The sequence below is a fragment of the Festucalex cinctus genome, chromosome 4 (assembly GCF_051991245.1).
Source record: "Festucalex cinctus isolate MCC-2025b chromosome 4, RoL_Fcin_1.0, whole genome shotgun sequence".
Lineage (NCBI taxonomy): Eukaryota > Metazoa > Chordata > Actinopteri > Syngnathiformes > Syngnathidae > Festucalex > Festucalex cinctus.
In genome coordinates, this window is record NC_135414.1 from 1,225,607 (window position 1) to 1,243,113 (window position 17,507).

The 17,507-nt window shown below is 40.4% G+C and overlaps 1 protein-coding gene and 1 long non-coding RNA gene across 4 annotated transcripts in view; both read left to right on the forward strand.

Annotated features, from left to right (window-relative positions):
- The window catches only part of efl1 (elongation factor like GTPase 1), a 371,901-nt gene that overhangs the window by 189,564 nt on the left and 164,830 nt on the right, over positions 1-17,507 (forward strand). The window lies entirely within an intron of this gene.
- LOC144017025 (uncharacterized) lies at positions 5,692-10,218 on the forward strand. Its single transcript, XR_013283059.1, has 5 exons — positions 5,692-8,290; positions 8,731-8,906; positions 9,184-9,355; positions 9,783-9,931; positions 10,033-10,218. It is a non-coding gene; the product is annotated as an uncharacterized LOC144017025 (long non-coding RNA).

The following is a 17,507-nucleotide window of genomic DNA, read 5'->3' on the forward strand; positions in this document are numbered from 1 at the left end:
CTTCAAATAGCAGCCAGCCTAGCAAACGACCGTCCAATTGATGCCAGGGTGCAGAGCAGAGAGGGCTGCATTCAATATGTGTCACCAAATACGCTCAGACATTAAGACATTCGATTTTTCTAGCTACCCATACAAAAGGCTGAGAGCATTGCAAGCGGAAGTGAACAAATTCTGGAGTCTCTGGAGTCAACTGGCTGGTCCCAACCTGTTTGTAAGGAGCAAATGTCATATGGCAGAGAGGAACGTCACTGTTGGAGACATCGTTTGGCTAAGTGACCAGAATGCGCTCAGCGGTCATTTCAAGCTTGGAAGAGTTGTCAGCACCAATCCAGACACCAAAGGCATTGTCAGGGACGCAAACATCAGGATCTTTCCCAGCTACAATGTGTCTGTGGGAAGAGCTCGAAAAGCAAAGATCATTCAACTTGCCTCTGATGGACAGAAGGAGAAGATCCAACCTACTATCCTCCACAGGGACGTCAGGCGACTTGTCGTCCTGCTACCGGTTGAAGAACAGATGGACAGCAAAATCGGGTCATCATCTTGACTGTTTCATGGACATTGTGCAAAGACTATAAAGTTTGCCTTTAAAGCAGGCACCCTTCTCTCAGCTTCCACTTAGGAAGAGAGGTGTGAAGTCAAACCTGTTGTCTTAAAAATTATTTTAATTTCATAGAGAATGGTTAATATTTAAACAAGTAAATATTAAGTTAAGCATATTAATATTGAAATGTTGGAAAATAAATTTGATATGAAAGTAGAAATTAAAATTAGTCAACAAATGTAGAAAGAAAATAAAACCGTGAGATAATTTTTAGACTGATGGGCGTAGGCCGCCTGTTGTGTCCGGAGCATTTAAGGCGTGGCACCACTTGGTGTCACATTAAAATCGGCCTTGCAGTTAGCAACTACCGAGCAGCACCATGGCACACTCTGGAGTATCACTGACAGCTGTGTTGTGATCAGAGTGCAGGGCAAGCTTCCACAAAAATTGAAGAGGCAGCCGGTAAGAGCAACATATATTAAATAAGTTCAGTGTTTGTCTGGCAATGCTAATTGTTTGGGTGTGATTAATTGTTTGAGTTTAAATGTATCCAGGCCTGTTGAATTGACATGATGAGAGGCACGGTGTTTAGGAGTGCGAGTTTTACTATAAGGATGTTGATTGCTGGCTAATTGTTTAACTGTTTGAATTGATATGCTCGGTTTCTAGCCTGCTTTCAGTCACACGTGGTGAAGAGTTTATTGTGATGATTATGAAGTAGGAGTTGAATGAGGGCTTAGTTGGTAGCATTGATTTAAGTGTATGTTTATAGGATAAAATGGGGGGGAAAAAATAGGAAAAAAATATTTGCAATTAAATAAGTTTAAAACATGATTGAGCTATGTATTAAAAACTAATGTAAATGATTTTTAAAAATTAACTCAATGTGTTTATTGAATGAGTCGTCATATTGATATAAAATGGTTTGCATTGAATATGGAAAATGTTAATGTCGGATGTATTTTGATAAGTCCAGATTGTTTCAATGTGCTTGTAATATTCTGTATATATTGTTTTCTTGTTCGAAAGGTTTTTCACATAATGGGCAACCTAATGGTCGACTAATGGTCAATACCTTGAAATTGAAAAATAAAAGGAAGAAAAAGAAAACTTTTGTCATTGAGTGAATCCCAGTTGGAGTCTTCAAGTGGATGCTTGTTTCTCTTTCAAGTTGGAGGAACTGCACTTGAGTAAAATAACTTGACATCTGGTGAGCTCCCTTGTGTCTTGATAAGGACTTTGCAGTTGGCGGTCCAGGTCGCCCTAATTTTCCCATCTTTCTTCAGTTGACGTGCCTTTCTTGCGATTTCAGCATTCTTTTTGGTCAAGTTTTCATTTAGAAAGACATTCTTGCCTTTCAGTTTTGGGCCTTGCTTGAGGAATGCGATCTTGCTTTTTCTGTCTGTAAGTTTCATGAAGACCATTGGTGGTTTTCTCCCTCCAGATGGAAGTGTGTAGCACTCTTGGATATGCTTCGATTCCACAATTATTTCAAATTCCCGAAGTTTGGTTATCACCTGTTGCTCCACTGATTCATTGTCAGGATTTAGATCAGAGTCCTCCTCACTTCTTCTGGCCGCGGCTTGTGCATACGTGCGCGGCCTGACTTTTATGCCGGTGATAATGACATCATTGATATGAGATTTTTGATCAAGCTCATCTACCTGTTCCTGCAAGATGACAATTTGCAGGTCTTTCTTTTTCATCTCCTCCTTCTGGGCTTGAACCACATTCCGCAGTTGTTTCATCTGTAGAGATAATTGGGTCTAGATGTTCCAGGAGTGCCCCCTGGAGGGGCGACGCCAGAGAGTCCCCCCTGGTTGATAAGAAACTTCATAAACATTCCTTTGATCAGTTGTTTGTATATTCCAATTCATTGAAGGCTTTTTCTCGGGCTCCGGGAAGTCGGGGCCTGAATAGACTCCTTCGGCAGACGCATAAATTCCTTTGTCACCTGGTCAGCGGCTTCAAAAGAGCTTTGTTGGTGGTTGTGTGACCACCTGCAGAGCTAACCAAGCTTAGATCCTGTCTGAGCTGTGGAATGTTTATGCGACTGCAGAGAGTTTGCTTTAGAAGAAGCAAGCTAAAAAAAATTAGAGGGTGGCCTGGGCCATAGGCCATAGTTGTTACACATCTCTTCTTTCATCTCTTCCAACAGTTTCTGGTTAGATTCCTTCATCTGTTGGTTAGATTCCTACATCTGCAGACTTAAATCCATTATGGTTTTATCCATTTTTTGGGTAATAGTCTTTAGCTCATCAATTTCTTCCGTTCTTTTCCCACTAGGCATGTTGTAAAAACAGCACACAAAAAAAATAGAGTTGTTGTTACAGCTGCGCCACAGGGAGTGAATCGCAGAGCGATAAGTTGCGTCCTTCTCAATCAGAGTCAGGAAGCAGGGGATAGGGACTGGGACAGTCTGTAAATATTGAAAATCTGCATATGATTGATATTTAATTGGGAAAGAGGAAAAAATATATATGGTCGAGGGGATTGGGGGGGGCTGGGAGGGTGAGAAAAAAAAATGAATTAAAGAAATTGAATAAAAAAATTGAATTGAATAAAAAGAAATGTGTAAAAACTATTTTTAAAATAAATCACTATTCTAATTTTAAACATTAGCGATGTTGAAATGCACATTTTTCACAATGTTTGTTTAGCTTGCTTGTGTTTCTCCTTGGGATGTAACGAAATCCAAACATCACCATACGATATTATCACGATATAACGGTCACAATACGATAGATATCATGATATTAAAAAAGATCACAATATTGTAAAAAAAAAAAAAAAAAAAAAAAAAAGAGCAGCTCATACTAAAAAAAGCACAATATTTTGCTTTTGTACATAACATATAAACCACCTACAATCTCTAATAACAATATTGTGGCACTTATTTGCTAATGCAAGCACAAATTTATCGCAACACATTAAATTAGGTTCCCCTTCATCTGCCAATTAGCATAGAGTTTAAACATTAGAAGGCCAAAACATCCCTAATGGAAATTAAATTGCACTCATAAACTAGCCACGAGAGGGTGCTATAACTGCACAAATGGAAATCAACCTGACTTTTTTTAACAGATGTGTTCCTTTTAAATATTGTGAACATGACGATGACTATATTGTGGCAGTTTTAATATCGCGATATCACGATATTGCCCTTATTGTTACATCCCTAGTTTCTTCCATAAATTTTAATGATTAATTGCACTTGTGGCATCATGTCACCCATCAACCTTTGAGAAATATAACTGCACTTGATGGTTTAACTCTCTCACCAATGATTGTCATCAACGTTGCGGTCAGCGGTGGCCAGCTAAATGAGTGAGGTTTGTGTGTGTGCTACATATTCTCATCAACCGGTGAAAACTCTCTCCATCGTATCATGGCAAAAAGTAGCGGTGGTCGGTGGGTTTCATACCTAGGCCTTCATCTTCAGGGTATAAACAACTCCAAAGAAGCCCAGACCGTAGTCATAAACTAGGGAGAGTTAATACTGTTGCAGCAAGAGTAGAACGTACATCCGGCCGTCCGCATCAACAAATACCTCTGCGGAAACACATAGCGTTGGGCATCGCAAATTTGCTTAAATAATTATCATATAGGGTTATTATGCCCGCTAAGCTCGTGTGACATTCTGGGAGACCCATCACATCCCAAATATTTTGACATGAGGGAACTATTCTGAATCCGAGATTCACTGGAGCGGTTCGCAGCCGAATGTGAAGCGGTTGGGTTGAGGATCAGCACCTCCAAATCTGAGACCATGGTCCTCAGTCGGAAAAGGGTGGCATGTCCTCTCCGGGTCGGGGGTGAGATCCTGCCCCAAGTGGAGGAGTTCAAGTATCTTGGGGTCTTGTTCACGAGTGAGGGCAGGATGGAGCGGGAGCTCAACAGGCGGATCGGTGCAGCGTCTGCAGTGATGCGGACTCTGTATCGGTCCGTCGTGGGGAAGAAAGACCTGAGCCAAAAGGCGAAGCTCTCGATTTACCGGTCGATCTACGCTCCAAACCTTACCTATGGTCACGAGCTGTGGGTCGTGACCGAAAGAACAAGATCCAGGATACAAGCGGCCAAAACGAGTTTCCTCCGCCGGGTGTCCGGACTCTCCCTTAGAGATAGGGTGAGAAGCTCGGTCATCCGGGAGAGACTCGGAGTCGAGCCACTGCTCCTCCGCGTTGAGGAGCCAGCTTAGGTGGCTCGGGCATCTGGTTCGGATGTCTCCTGGGCACCTCCCTGGAGAGGTGTCCCACCAGCGGAAGGCCCCGGACACGCTGGAGAGACTATGTCTCTTGGCTGGCCTGGGAACGCCTTGGGATCCCACCGGAGGAGCTGGTTGAATTGGCTGGGGAAAGGGAAGTCTGGGGTTCCCTCCTAAAGCTGCTGCCCCCGCGACCCGACCTCGGGTAAGTGGAAGAAGATGGATGGATGGAACTATTCTTGCAGGAATTCCAGAAGATTGTGAGGCTCGATCTAGCTCCACCCCTGGGCGGAGTTGTGTCATGTACACGTTTTGCAAGTACTGTCCATTATTACTGAAGCGACTGGAAGGTCCCGTGAGTCATCTGGAAGAGAGGGAAGGTGGAAAAGCAGTTGAGATGTGTTGAAGGAGTCTGTATCCTTGAAGAAAAGAATTCAAGGAGAATCGATCAATTCAGGATGATTTCATTGCTGAGTGTAGAAGGAAAAATCTTCTTCAGCGTTCCGTAGCAAGGCGGCTGTCTGACTACTTCTCCAGCAGCAAGTACATAGGCACATGATGTGTAGAACATATTGAAGTGGTGACACAGCTTATCAGGGAAGCTCAGGAGAACAAGGGTTATCTCAGAGTCCTGTGGTTTGACCTAGCCAACACGTATGACTCCACCCCCCACAAAATGGTCGAGACCATCATGTTAAAACATCATGCACTGCACCATGTTGCAGACTTGATCCTGGATTATTACAATCAGTTCAGGTTGAGGGTCTCAACCGGAGTCATAACATTTGAGTGTCATAAACTGGCGGTTGAGATGACTGTACCATCTTTGTAACCTTGTTTGCTCTGGCAATAAACATGATGGTTAAGTCAATGGAGCCAAGGTGCCAGTGGGCCCCAGACCCAATCAGCGGTCCGCCATCCACCGATCAGCCTTTATGGAGGACCTGGCGGTCACCACAGGGTCATTACTGGGAAGTGGATCTTGCAAGGGCTGGAAAAACTGGAAAAGCTGTGCGAATCTGAGTAATTCACTCCTGACTTCAAAGTGAGTGCTGGTCATAGATATTGCGTCTGCATCATTAAATGATGGTTTGGGGCATGCCTCCACCTTGGAGCCTAAATAGTAGGGATGCACAATATTTATCGGACCGATACAATATCGGCCGATATGGGAAAATATGACATCATTTTTGATCGGCCTGATATATATATTTTAGCAAATACAAGGGTCCGATATATCTAAAGTCTGTACACTGTTTGCAACGTGAGGACCCTACAATACTGCTTACGTCTTGTATAGACCATGTCGCGCTGATTATATCATCTATCACGCCTCTCGCTCGTGTAGACCGGCATCTCAAAAAAAAAAAAAAAAAAAAAAAAAAAAAAAAAAAAAAACAGCTTAACCGAAGCTTGGTCCGCCCCACACTGCTCTCAATTTTGTCTATTTACTTGATTTCAATTTTTTTTTTTGATTAAGGTTGACAAATGTCAATGCATATAATTTTACCAAACGTTCACCTACTCTCATCCTCATGCACTATTGCACTTAGGGTTGAATAAATGCATTCCTATTGCATAATGCATACATACATGAATGTTTTGTTTTTCCAGATAAACCAGTTGTAGTTCTGTATTCATTTAAAAACTAACTTTTTATTTTGTGTAATTATCTGTTAGCCATTTCATATAGAAAATACACATTTGAAAGAGACACATTTGTTTGCTGTCATAATCAGAGCTACTAAAACATCATTTTTTTCCATTCCTGGTTGAACAAATTGCAGATTATGTGAAGGCTATATTAAATATAAAAAAACAAATGTATCGGTTATTGATATCGACCAAACAAAGCAGGAAATTATCGGTTATCAGTATCGGTTGAAATTTTTCATATCGTGCATCACTACTAAATAGGTGGGTTTTCCACACCAACTCAGGCTGGTGCAGTCCTAACTAACACAACTCAACTCAGCTGTAAATGAATTAAAGGACAAGAAAGAAGCCTTATATACCCATAAAAAAAAAAAGAATTGCATGCACTCACATAACAGAAACATAGTCCAGTACGGTGGGGGGGAACGGCCATCATGCAACTGGATCAAGCAAGGCAATCAATCAGAGATATCAGGGAGCTTCAGTTTCCTAACATATGAAATAAAATTTGACCATCTAACATTGAATACCCTAACAGAGTCCCTAAGTGTGAATCGGATCTTCTCCAAATGTAAACAATGCAAGACGGACTTAACCCACAGAGCATGAGATGGAGGAGTTGATGATTTCCATCTAAGTAGGATCAACCGTCTTGCCAGTAAAGTAACGAACGCAATCATGTCTTGATTAATTTTGGATAATGTCAGTGCTGTTCAGGATGTTCCAAATAATGCAACAAAAGGATCTGGTTCGACCAACGAACCACACACTTTTGAAATTGGATGGAAAATTTCCACCAAAAAGCTATGCAGAGACGGGCAAGACCAGAACATGTGAGTGTGATTGGCCGGGGATTGATTACACCGTACACAGTTTAAGTACAACATTGTCGTATATTTTAGATAACCTATACTTTGTCCAGTGAGCCCTATGTACAATTTTGCACTGAATAAGAGCATGTAGGTGCACATATCGAGGAAGCATGTACTCGTTTAAGTACAGACCCCCAGAGTGTATCCGGGATATCCTCACCCAATTCCTGCTCCCACATCAATTTAATGCTAGCCAAAGAAGTATTACTCAAATCACAGATCTGACCATAGATAATTGATAAGATACCTCTGAGCGAAGGAAGAGGGACAAGAAAAGTGTCCAATGCCGTCTGTCCAAAGAGGTGCTCAAACTACGGGCAAAACTGCGGATCTGCAGAAATCTAAAGAAATTATTACGAGGTATATGAAATTTGTCAACCAGTTGCTCAAAAGTCGCAAAAGTATTATCAATATAGATATCCCTAAGTCTACCTCTGTTAGACCAGAGAGAAAAAGCGTTATCGACCATGGATGGTTCGAAGCAATTGGTGTAGAAAAGGAAATCGTCTGAAAACCAAAGTGGCGCCTGAATTGGTTCCAGATCTTAAAGACCAAATGTGAAGTAAGGTTGGCCAACCATGTTTTTGAGTAATACCAATGGCTAAACCATTGTAAGCATATTTTCGTTATTTTTTTTGACGCAACCCTTTCAGGTTCTTAGTTTAACCCATAGCAACGCCCTTGACAACGAAAATGCTTTTCTTCGACAATCTTCGGAAATTTTCGGAAATGACGTCACACCGGGAAGTTGCGAGAGAAGTCGGCCATTGAACTGCATTGTTTGCATTGCTACTCGGTAAGATGACCCGGCGATGTGTGGTGATGTATTGTTCTCAAGCTAAAGAAAAGTTGTATGAGTGGCCAAAAGATAACAGGGCACGTAAATGGTCAACTTTCATTCGCACGAAGCGAATGAATTTCACGCCATCGTCGAGGAGTGTTCTCTGTTACAAACACTTCGAAGATGCCTGCTTCCTCAACCGGTCTGCTTATGATAATGGATTTGCAAAAAAAGTAAGTATGATTACAATTATTTAGAAAAAAACGTGGAATTTATGGATAGATCACTGATGACTTTGACAAAGCAGAGCTTCCAACAGTTGTGGAATGAACAGTAGAAACTAGCGACGTGAACCGAAAGCTAACGTCTCGGTGCTATTCATATCAACGATGATTAGTGGCAGTGAGACAAATTGTTCTGAAAGTAAATTTCAATAGGTTGGCAGCATTGCTTTGTTGATCAAAGAACATGACACGTCCTTTTGAAAAACTTCCAATCATATGTCAATCTTACTGCATTTTATGAGTCATTAAATAATTAAATATTTGGTAAGGCAGGGTTAGATGAAATGTGATAGTTGTTTTTTATTTTTTTATTTTTTATTTTTTTGCCGGTAGGTTTTATAGGTTTTATGAGCGACGCATATTTTTAGTGTCACCTTATGTTTCTGCAGGTTATTGCTCAATACAACTGCTGTCCCAACAATTCACCTGCCTCCACAAGACCAGCAGCAGATTCAAAATCCACCTGCCCAGCGTGCAGCAGCAGCTAACCGAGAAAGGAAGCGAGCCGTAGCTGAGGCTATCACCTCTGCAGCTGCCTCCGAACAAGAGATGGCTGATTACGAGGGTGAGTTATTGCAGGATCAATCCTGTTCAAACAGCCAAGATGATGAAGTTATGCCACCACATAGTGTGGATAAAAGTAAGTTAGGCGGAGTTGTTTTTGTCACTATGTACTTACCAGGTATTATTTATATTTGTATTCTTAGAGTTGTTGCTAGTTTAACCTGAAAATATAAATATTGTCATACCTTGTATCTGTAGAACAACCAAACATCTGTCAAACATCTGTCACACGCCAACTAACATTTATAACAAACTAAGGAAATGAAATTCATTTGAAGGTACTGAAGTCAATGTCGCAGTGGTGGAACTCCTGACAAATACCATGTTTGTCAACGATGTCATGAAGATGTCTCACCTCGGACAGACCAGTGGTGTGTAAGCTTTTCACAGTGTGGTGAATCACTTTGCCCCAAAGATGTACAACTTCTCGTACAAAGGAATGAAAAGCAGGTGCGTTTAAGAAAACTTTGATATGTATGAAATGGAGACTAGTGGTGATGAGGGGGGAAAGTAACGTAATGAAGCACTTGCTTTGAGGCTCCTCTAGATGGTGCTCATGGCTTAAACATAACAGCTAGTGCAATGGAAATTTATTAAATTTCCACTGCATCTGTTCAACCAAAAATGCCATCTCAAAGAATCGAAAAAAAACATATATATATATATATATATATATATATATATATATATATATATATATATATATATATATATATATATATATATATATATATATATATATATATAATGTGCTTCTTCAAGTGTGATTTGTCCATGACTAGTAGAACATATGGATGAAATGTAGAACTTAGAGATATAAAGCTATTTCATCACAATGTGACAATTTCTTTATAAGGCAATTTTTGTTCAATTCCAGAATCATTCTCGCTGCTATGCATTATAATGAAAATGCTGGGAGACCACAGAAAGTGACGAAGGAAGGAATACACTCCTACTGCATCGTTTATCCCAAATATAAGAGTGGTGGCTATTCTCTGAGAAAGATATTGGTGGATGAAACTTATGGTAAGTTATGAAACAAAAACAATTCCAGGCAGATGCATTACTGAGTGTAACCCATATGTCACCCAAATATTTATCATCCCAATTTTTATTTTTTTTTGTAGACTATGTGAATGACTGCCTTTCAGAGGCGATGAAAGTGATTGACGTTCCAAATAAGTACAAAACTGAATGATGTGGTAGTCGAGCCACAATTTCTTACAGCAGCAGTGAACAGACCGGACAAGTCAAATGTTATTGCTGAGCACCATACGAGATTCCTCAGGAAATAAAGAATCATATTCCTTGTATTAAGTTGTCCTCATTTGTTTATTCTTATTATGATGCAACCAGTACAAATCACAGTTCTGGAACATTTCTCTGTGAAACACGAAACCCTTTGAATACAGCTGACTCCTCTTCTCCTGGTGGTGGAAAATGTGCCCTGATACAAGACACTGCAACATGCTGGGAGCAGAACACGGTTGTCCAGACCAAGAAACTTCCAGCACCAGCGCACAAATTGTCTGTAGGCAATATGTCTATACTTGGCATCCTGTGGCCCATCAAATGCCTTGCCTCTGTACTGTTGCTTGTAGGTCATCCATGCTACCTGTAATCCATATGGGTCCAGGCACACAGCATTGAATCCAGGATGATCAGTGATGCAGTCCAGTACCTGATTGAAGTGTTCCTCTCCTTGTAGACGTAGTCACTACTTCTTGAATTTCATGGCAGCAAACACATTCTACAGCTGTAGGCATTTGCTGGCAATTACCACAAGTACGCCTGAAATTTATATAAAAAAAAAAAAGTAAAATACTGAGCGATGACACCATGAGCAGAAATGTTATTGAACAAGTGTATTGCTATACCAATCAGTCAATAATTCTGTTTATGAAAACATTTGTTTCAAAATATACAAGTACGTGGACGGAATCATGTACAAAAGTAAGAAATAGTCATTGATAAATCTCTCAAGTACAAGTAAAAAAAATAAAAATTGCTGAAAAGAATACTCAAGTACTGAGTAACTGCTTTAAAAACATAGTCTGATTTATTTATTTATTTATTTTTTTAAATGTCATCAGACAAAAATATAAAATTATGTGCAAATGCTGGCATCTTCAAATCATAAAAAAATACCACTGCCTATATATATATCTTACCCATCTTGTAATTTCGACGGGTCTTGTCTCCATTCCATGTCAGGTGTCTGGGCGCATTATCAGCATCCTGATTAGCATTTGGCTCGTACATGTAAAGTCCAACGTATAAAATGCCAACCTCCTCCTCTTCCTCCAACTCTTTAAAAACTTGGTTCTCCTCATTTTCGCTCAACCTATCGCTGACATCGCTGTCTGAATCGACGTTTGAGTGGCTTTGTATAGCGTCTGTATGGAGCGCTGCCATCGCTGTTCCCGGTGTGACGTATCACTTCCGGGTTTGTCGCCCGCCAGGCTCGAACTTCGGAAAAGCGATTATTTCGTCAAATATATAACATATAAATTATTTTTTCATACTTTATTTGTTGGACAGTGTTTCAATGCTTCAATTGTGACCCTATATGGTATTTTATGAAATTACTTCACATTTGGCCTTTAAGCGTCACTCGAACACAAGTATTTTGTGTAAAGGATGCAAAAGGACTTCAAATAGGGGAGTGAACCAGGGAAGATAGTGACGCTGGTATAGAGGAAGCTGCCTCCATCCCCAACCATACAGGGGGGGAAATCTTATAGGTATTCTGTAGCCAATATTGAATAATTCTAAGATTTGCCGCCCAGTAATAAAATCTGAAATTCGAAAGACCAAGACCGCCAACCGCCTTAGGCCTCTGAAGAAATTGTCTCCGAATCCTGGGAGGTTTCCTATCCCAGATGAAAGACAATATGAGGCCATCTAACTTCTTAAAAAAGGCTTGAGTAAGGAAAATGGGGAGACATTGAAAAAGATAAAGAAATTTAGGGAGGGTGGTCATCTTAATTGAGTTGACCCTAGCGATCAGCGAGAGCTTTAACTGAGCCCAACGTTCTAAATCCTCCTTAGTGCGGGTCAAAAGGGGGAGAAAATTTGCCTTAAAGAGAGCTCCAAAGTTGCCTGTAACCTGTACACCGAGGTAAGTAAATTGCCTGTTTGAAATTTTAAACGGAAGAGTATCCAAAGGAAAGAGTTTTGCAGCACTATTAAGTGGCATCAGCTCACTTTTATTAAAATTCAAATTGTATCCTGACAGATGGCCAAATTTTGACAATGTGGTTAAAATAGTAGGAATAGATATCGGGAGATCAACGACGTACAGCAACAAGTCATCAGCATATAACGACACTTTATGCTAATTGCCATATCTAACTATGCCCTTAATCAAAGCTTGTGAACGGAGTGAAATTGCCAAGGGCTCTATAGCAAGGGCAAACAATAGCGGGCTCAGAGGACAACCTTGGCGTGTTGACCTTTGCAAGGGAAAGTAGTCAGAATAAGTGGCATTAGTCCTAACTGAAGCTTGAGGGCATGAATATAGTAATTTAACCCATGAGATGAATTTGGGGCCAAATCCGAATTTATCCAATGTGTAAAAAAGGAACCTCCACTCCACTCGGTCAAACGCTTTTTCTGCATCAAGTGAAAGCAATGCCTCAGAGGTATCGGAGACCTGTGGGTTATATAAAACATTGAACAAGCGTCGCAAATTAAAGAACGAGTGTTTATTCTTAATGAACCCTGTTTGATCCGGTGAGACAATTGAAGGAAGGACTGATTCCAATCGCATTGCCAAGATTTTAGCCAAAATTTTGTAATCTACATTTAACAGACTAATTGGACGATAGGATGCACAGTCAAGAGGGTCCTTATCTTTCTTTAGAATAAGGCAGATAGTGGCATGAGTCAAGGATTGCGGGAGGAAACCTTTAGCAAGTGATTCATTGTACATGTTCATCAACAAATGGGTGATTTTGGGGAGACATTTTTTGTAGAACCCGCTTGAGTAGCCATCGGGGCCGGGGCTCCGTCCCGAGTTGAGAGACTGGACGGCCTTGGCAAGCTCCTCGAGCGTAATTGGTTGTTCCAACTCGTTTGCAACGTCCTCACCAACTTGCGGTATCATTAAAGTGCGAAAGAAATCATCCAATTCCTGTTCATCAGCTACCATTTCCGAGGTGTATAGCGACTGATAGAAGTTACGAGAGACCGTGTTAATAACCAAAGGGTCTAAGGAGGATCCAGAAGCTGTACGAATTTCAGGGATATGATTTGATGTTGAAAGTTTCCGGAGTTTATGAGCCAACAGTTTACCTGCTTTTTCCCCTTGTTCGAAGTAGCTGCTCCTGGATCGAACTCGATATTCTTGTGAGAGACAAATGAAATTATCCCACCCCTAATAAATACTTTAAATGTCTCCCATAAGGTTGATGCTGATATCTGAGGGGTCACATTTGTACTCACAAAAAGGTCAACTTGCCCAGCAATGAAGTTTAGGAATTCCTCATCACTAAGAAGTTGATCATTCAATCTCCAGGGTGGTCTCGAGACCCCAACATGTTAAAGAACCATTTCTAATCTGAGAGGAGCATGATCAGATATATCGGGTTGTAGGAGCAGGAAGCGATTGTGTGGAGGAGCCTATCATCAATCAAAAAATAGCCAATACGTGTATAGGTATGGTGAACCGAAGAGAAGAAATAATATGCCCGACCCAATGGATTAAAGAACCTCCATGAATCTGATAATGCAAGTTCGGCCATAAATGTCCTTACAGTTCTTGCTGCCGATGAAATAACAGAAGGTTTTGTGGAGGACCTATCCAACACTGGGTCCAGCCAGCAATTGAAACCCCCCCCCAACAATTAGAAAATGTGAGGCTACATCTGGGAGATCAGAAAAAAACTGACCTAAAAAAAATCTCCACTGTCCGAAGTAGGCGCGTAAATATTAAGGAGCAGCACTTTCATATTAAACAGCCTACCACTCACCATCACATTATATTGAATGATATTGAATGATGTTGAATGATACTGAATGACATGGAATGAGCTTAACATGCTGAAGTTGGAAGGGTTTAAATTCATCCAGAAATCTAGAAGCAGTTGAAGGAAGGCAAATACCTCAAAAGTAAAAATAAATCAGCAAGAAACAAGAAAACAAGGAAGAAATCAAGTAAGAAATGGAGGAAGTAGCAAGTAATCGGGTAAGCAATGGTGTAAAGTGAGAAGAATTAAGTCAGCAATGAAGTAAGGAGGGTAGAATCGAGTAGCAATGGTGGAAGAGTGGCAAACTTAATAAGCAATGGAGTAATAGTCACTTTGTTGAAATCAGGTCACATTTGCATTAGTATATTAAGCTAGCATTAGTATGCTATTGCTAATATTAGCAATAGCATGCTAATGTAGCATTTGCATTCTAATCGAACATTAGTATTAGCATGCTAACTTAACATTACCATGCTACTTAACATTAAAATTAGCATGTTAACTTAGCATTAGCATGCTAAGCTAACATTAGCATTAGCATGGTACGCTAACATTAGCATTAGCATGCTAACTTAACATTAGCAGTAGCATGCTAAGCTAACATTAGCATTAGTATGCTAACATTAGCTTTTGCATGCTAAGCTAACATTAGGGTTAGGGTTAAGGTTAGGGTTAGCGGGGTCCATGCTAGTAGCCTCCTGCAACGAGGGCCCCGGCTTGTTGCGGCCTGTTTTAGCTGACTCCATTTTCGAACGGGAGGACGTCATGGTCGGGCCGAAACTTTCAGTTGCCAGACAAAGCGACAGTAAAACACAGGTGTTGAGTGAGTTTACGAGAGAGGGAAAAAAAAAAGTCCAGTTTGGCAAGTATAAATATATAAATTCGGTCAGTAGCTCAGGAGCAACGGCGAAACGCGTCCTACTCCTCAGACATCCAGGCCACGCCCCCAAATCCGAAACAATTTACACAAATTATATTAGCGCTGTTAAGCTAGCGTCATTTAGAACATCACTTCCGGTACGCTCTCTTATTATGAAAACTAAATGGTGACACTTCCGGTTTTGGGGTTAGCAGCGCAACATCAACTTACGAGTGCTATGTGGTAACGTGCGGATGAGGAAACACCGCCCAAACATTCGTAACGAACATTTTAGAAGGAACAAGCTGTGGACTCTATGCACAAATAGCCGTATTTCCGGGAAAATTAATAACCGCACTGCCCTTTCCGGTTGGGGCGATTGCCATTTGTTTTCCTTCAGAGAACCTCACCAGTTGTCAGCGTTTTGGAGTATATTTTCGTCATTTTTTTCTTATGAGTGTGGTTGCGTGCATTTGTCAAGGCATCGAAGAAGAATCGAGGCGACAGTACATCGAGCAATCACTGCTGTGTGCGCAGTTAGACAGGTTTAACTCTGCCTTGTTTTCTCCCCTTATGCTAACCACCGGAGACACTTTGTGTTAATTTGTTAACATCGGTAGGGATAACTACTCGATCGCACAAGGGTGCCGTTTGTTAACAGTAGAACCAGAGCTGTATTTTGGAAGTTAAACTTTGTTCATGTGCCTGTATGTATATTCCCATGCTGCCATTTTATTGTATTAAAAACATGAAAAATTTAATGAGTTATTATTCTTTACCTCTGACAACGCTGTCGGATTTCCATAGTAAGCACGTTTCAGCATGAAAAAAATAAACAGCAAGGAAAGGCATTACATCTGATTCAAAATATTGACGACGTCAGTGAAGAGACGCGACGAAGAGGAGGCTACAGACCAGAGAGGGTTGGTTGGTTTATTGAACATAACATATTACAAAATATAAGTAGAAGTTAAAATAAAAAAGAAAAAATAAATAAAATAATTCATTAATGTCATAAATTACATGTTCACAAGGAGTAGGAAGAAGAGCAATAATTGATCTAGTCCTACTCCCTATGCTAATGTTAATGTACTATTAAACTATTCTTATCTAATAACGTATCATTAAAATAAAAAAAGAAAAATAAATCAATAGAAATGGAACAATAAAAATCTTAGATGTCATGAAGAGTTAGCCGGCAGGTTCCATCTGAAGATTCAACACCTCACCTATACACCGTCTGACTGGAGAGGGGCGTAGGATATTTTGTGGACCCGTAGAGGACCTACAATAAAAAAAAAAAAAAAAAAAAAGCTTTCCTTGCTACTCAGACGGCTTGTAATTCCGTGTAGTAATCAATCATTTTTAGCAATTACGTCATTGCCAGAGTTTAAGCCGTCAAAATTACGATTCTGGAAGATCTAATTAGTAGTTTTAAAATTCTGATAGACATAGTGTTATAGCAGGGAGCAGCCCCTGTTCTTTTTGAGTGGGCTCAGGATTTAGGATTGGAGTTTTCCATCACTTTAACAGTATGTTCCGCTGAAGTCTCCCTGCACTGGAAGGGCGGGTGCGCTCGTCCGGCGAACGCGGAAGTGAATTGTGCATATAGTCCACAGCTGATTCTGGCAAAAAGGTTCCAGACAAGAAATGAAGACAACAGGACCCACCAGTCATTGACGCACACACTAGCGCCAGACTTCCTGCTGCTATCGCTGCTGGCGAAGACCGATTCTGTTCAAGCGGCTACACGCTCGAACGCGAGGGTAAGTCGTGTCACGTGAACTCGCTTTCCAATCAACAGACTACAAATTATGGAAATTAGGATTCGTCTCAGTTACGCAGTTAAAGTTGAACATATCAGACTTAAGGAATAGACAGCTTTGTAGCCTTTTCTACACTCGGCGAGTGAGCCGCGTTCAGGTATGCTCGGCTTTTTTCAGTTCGAGCCGATTTTTTTTGGACGAGTTCTGAAACATAAAATTCTCGAATTTTCTGGTCGAAAAACGATTTGGTCGAGAACAGAAGCGTTCGAAAACCGAGGTTTGACTGTACAGTATATTTACTGGGGCTGTTCGATTTTGCCTATCAAGAAAACCCCAATTATTTTCTCTCAAACCCGATTTTCCTATAACGATTTCTTTGTAAAATAAAAAATAATGACAAAAAGTATTTTGAATATTATTTAAACATAATTTGTCTTTCTTGGAACTCAAAGTGCCAGTGAATTTAACTCTGTTAATATACACAGAACAATCCCTTGGGATTAAGAACATCTTACTTATACAAGAGACTTTAGCTCTGTTCTAATTTAAACCAATAATGAAAGAAGAAAGTGCATATACCATTTGAAACATAATTTTTTAGGTGAGGTAGGTAAGCAGCCAGGCTCAGGGTGATGTGCTACAGTCACATTTTTTTCTGCCTAGTCTTACTTAAATATAAATCCACGATTAGTGCAAAACTGGCACTAATAATAATAATAATAATATGCAAGATGACAATCACATTATCTAAACAAACACAAATATGCATCCCTAATACCAGTGAAGGTAACAAACAGAATGATCCTCTGGCATGATGAGCATCTCATCTTTGAAAAAAGACATCAGATCTCTTTGCTCTCCGTAAAACAGAACTGCATAAAAGTGCAAAGATGCAAACCGTTAACGTTTGTAAAATGAATAACCTAGAGTTAGTCAAGTCAGTCTGTAACCTGTCCAATTAGTCGCCCGGTCAACAAGCTAGCATTTATGCAAGTTCAGGGAGGCAG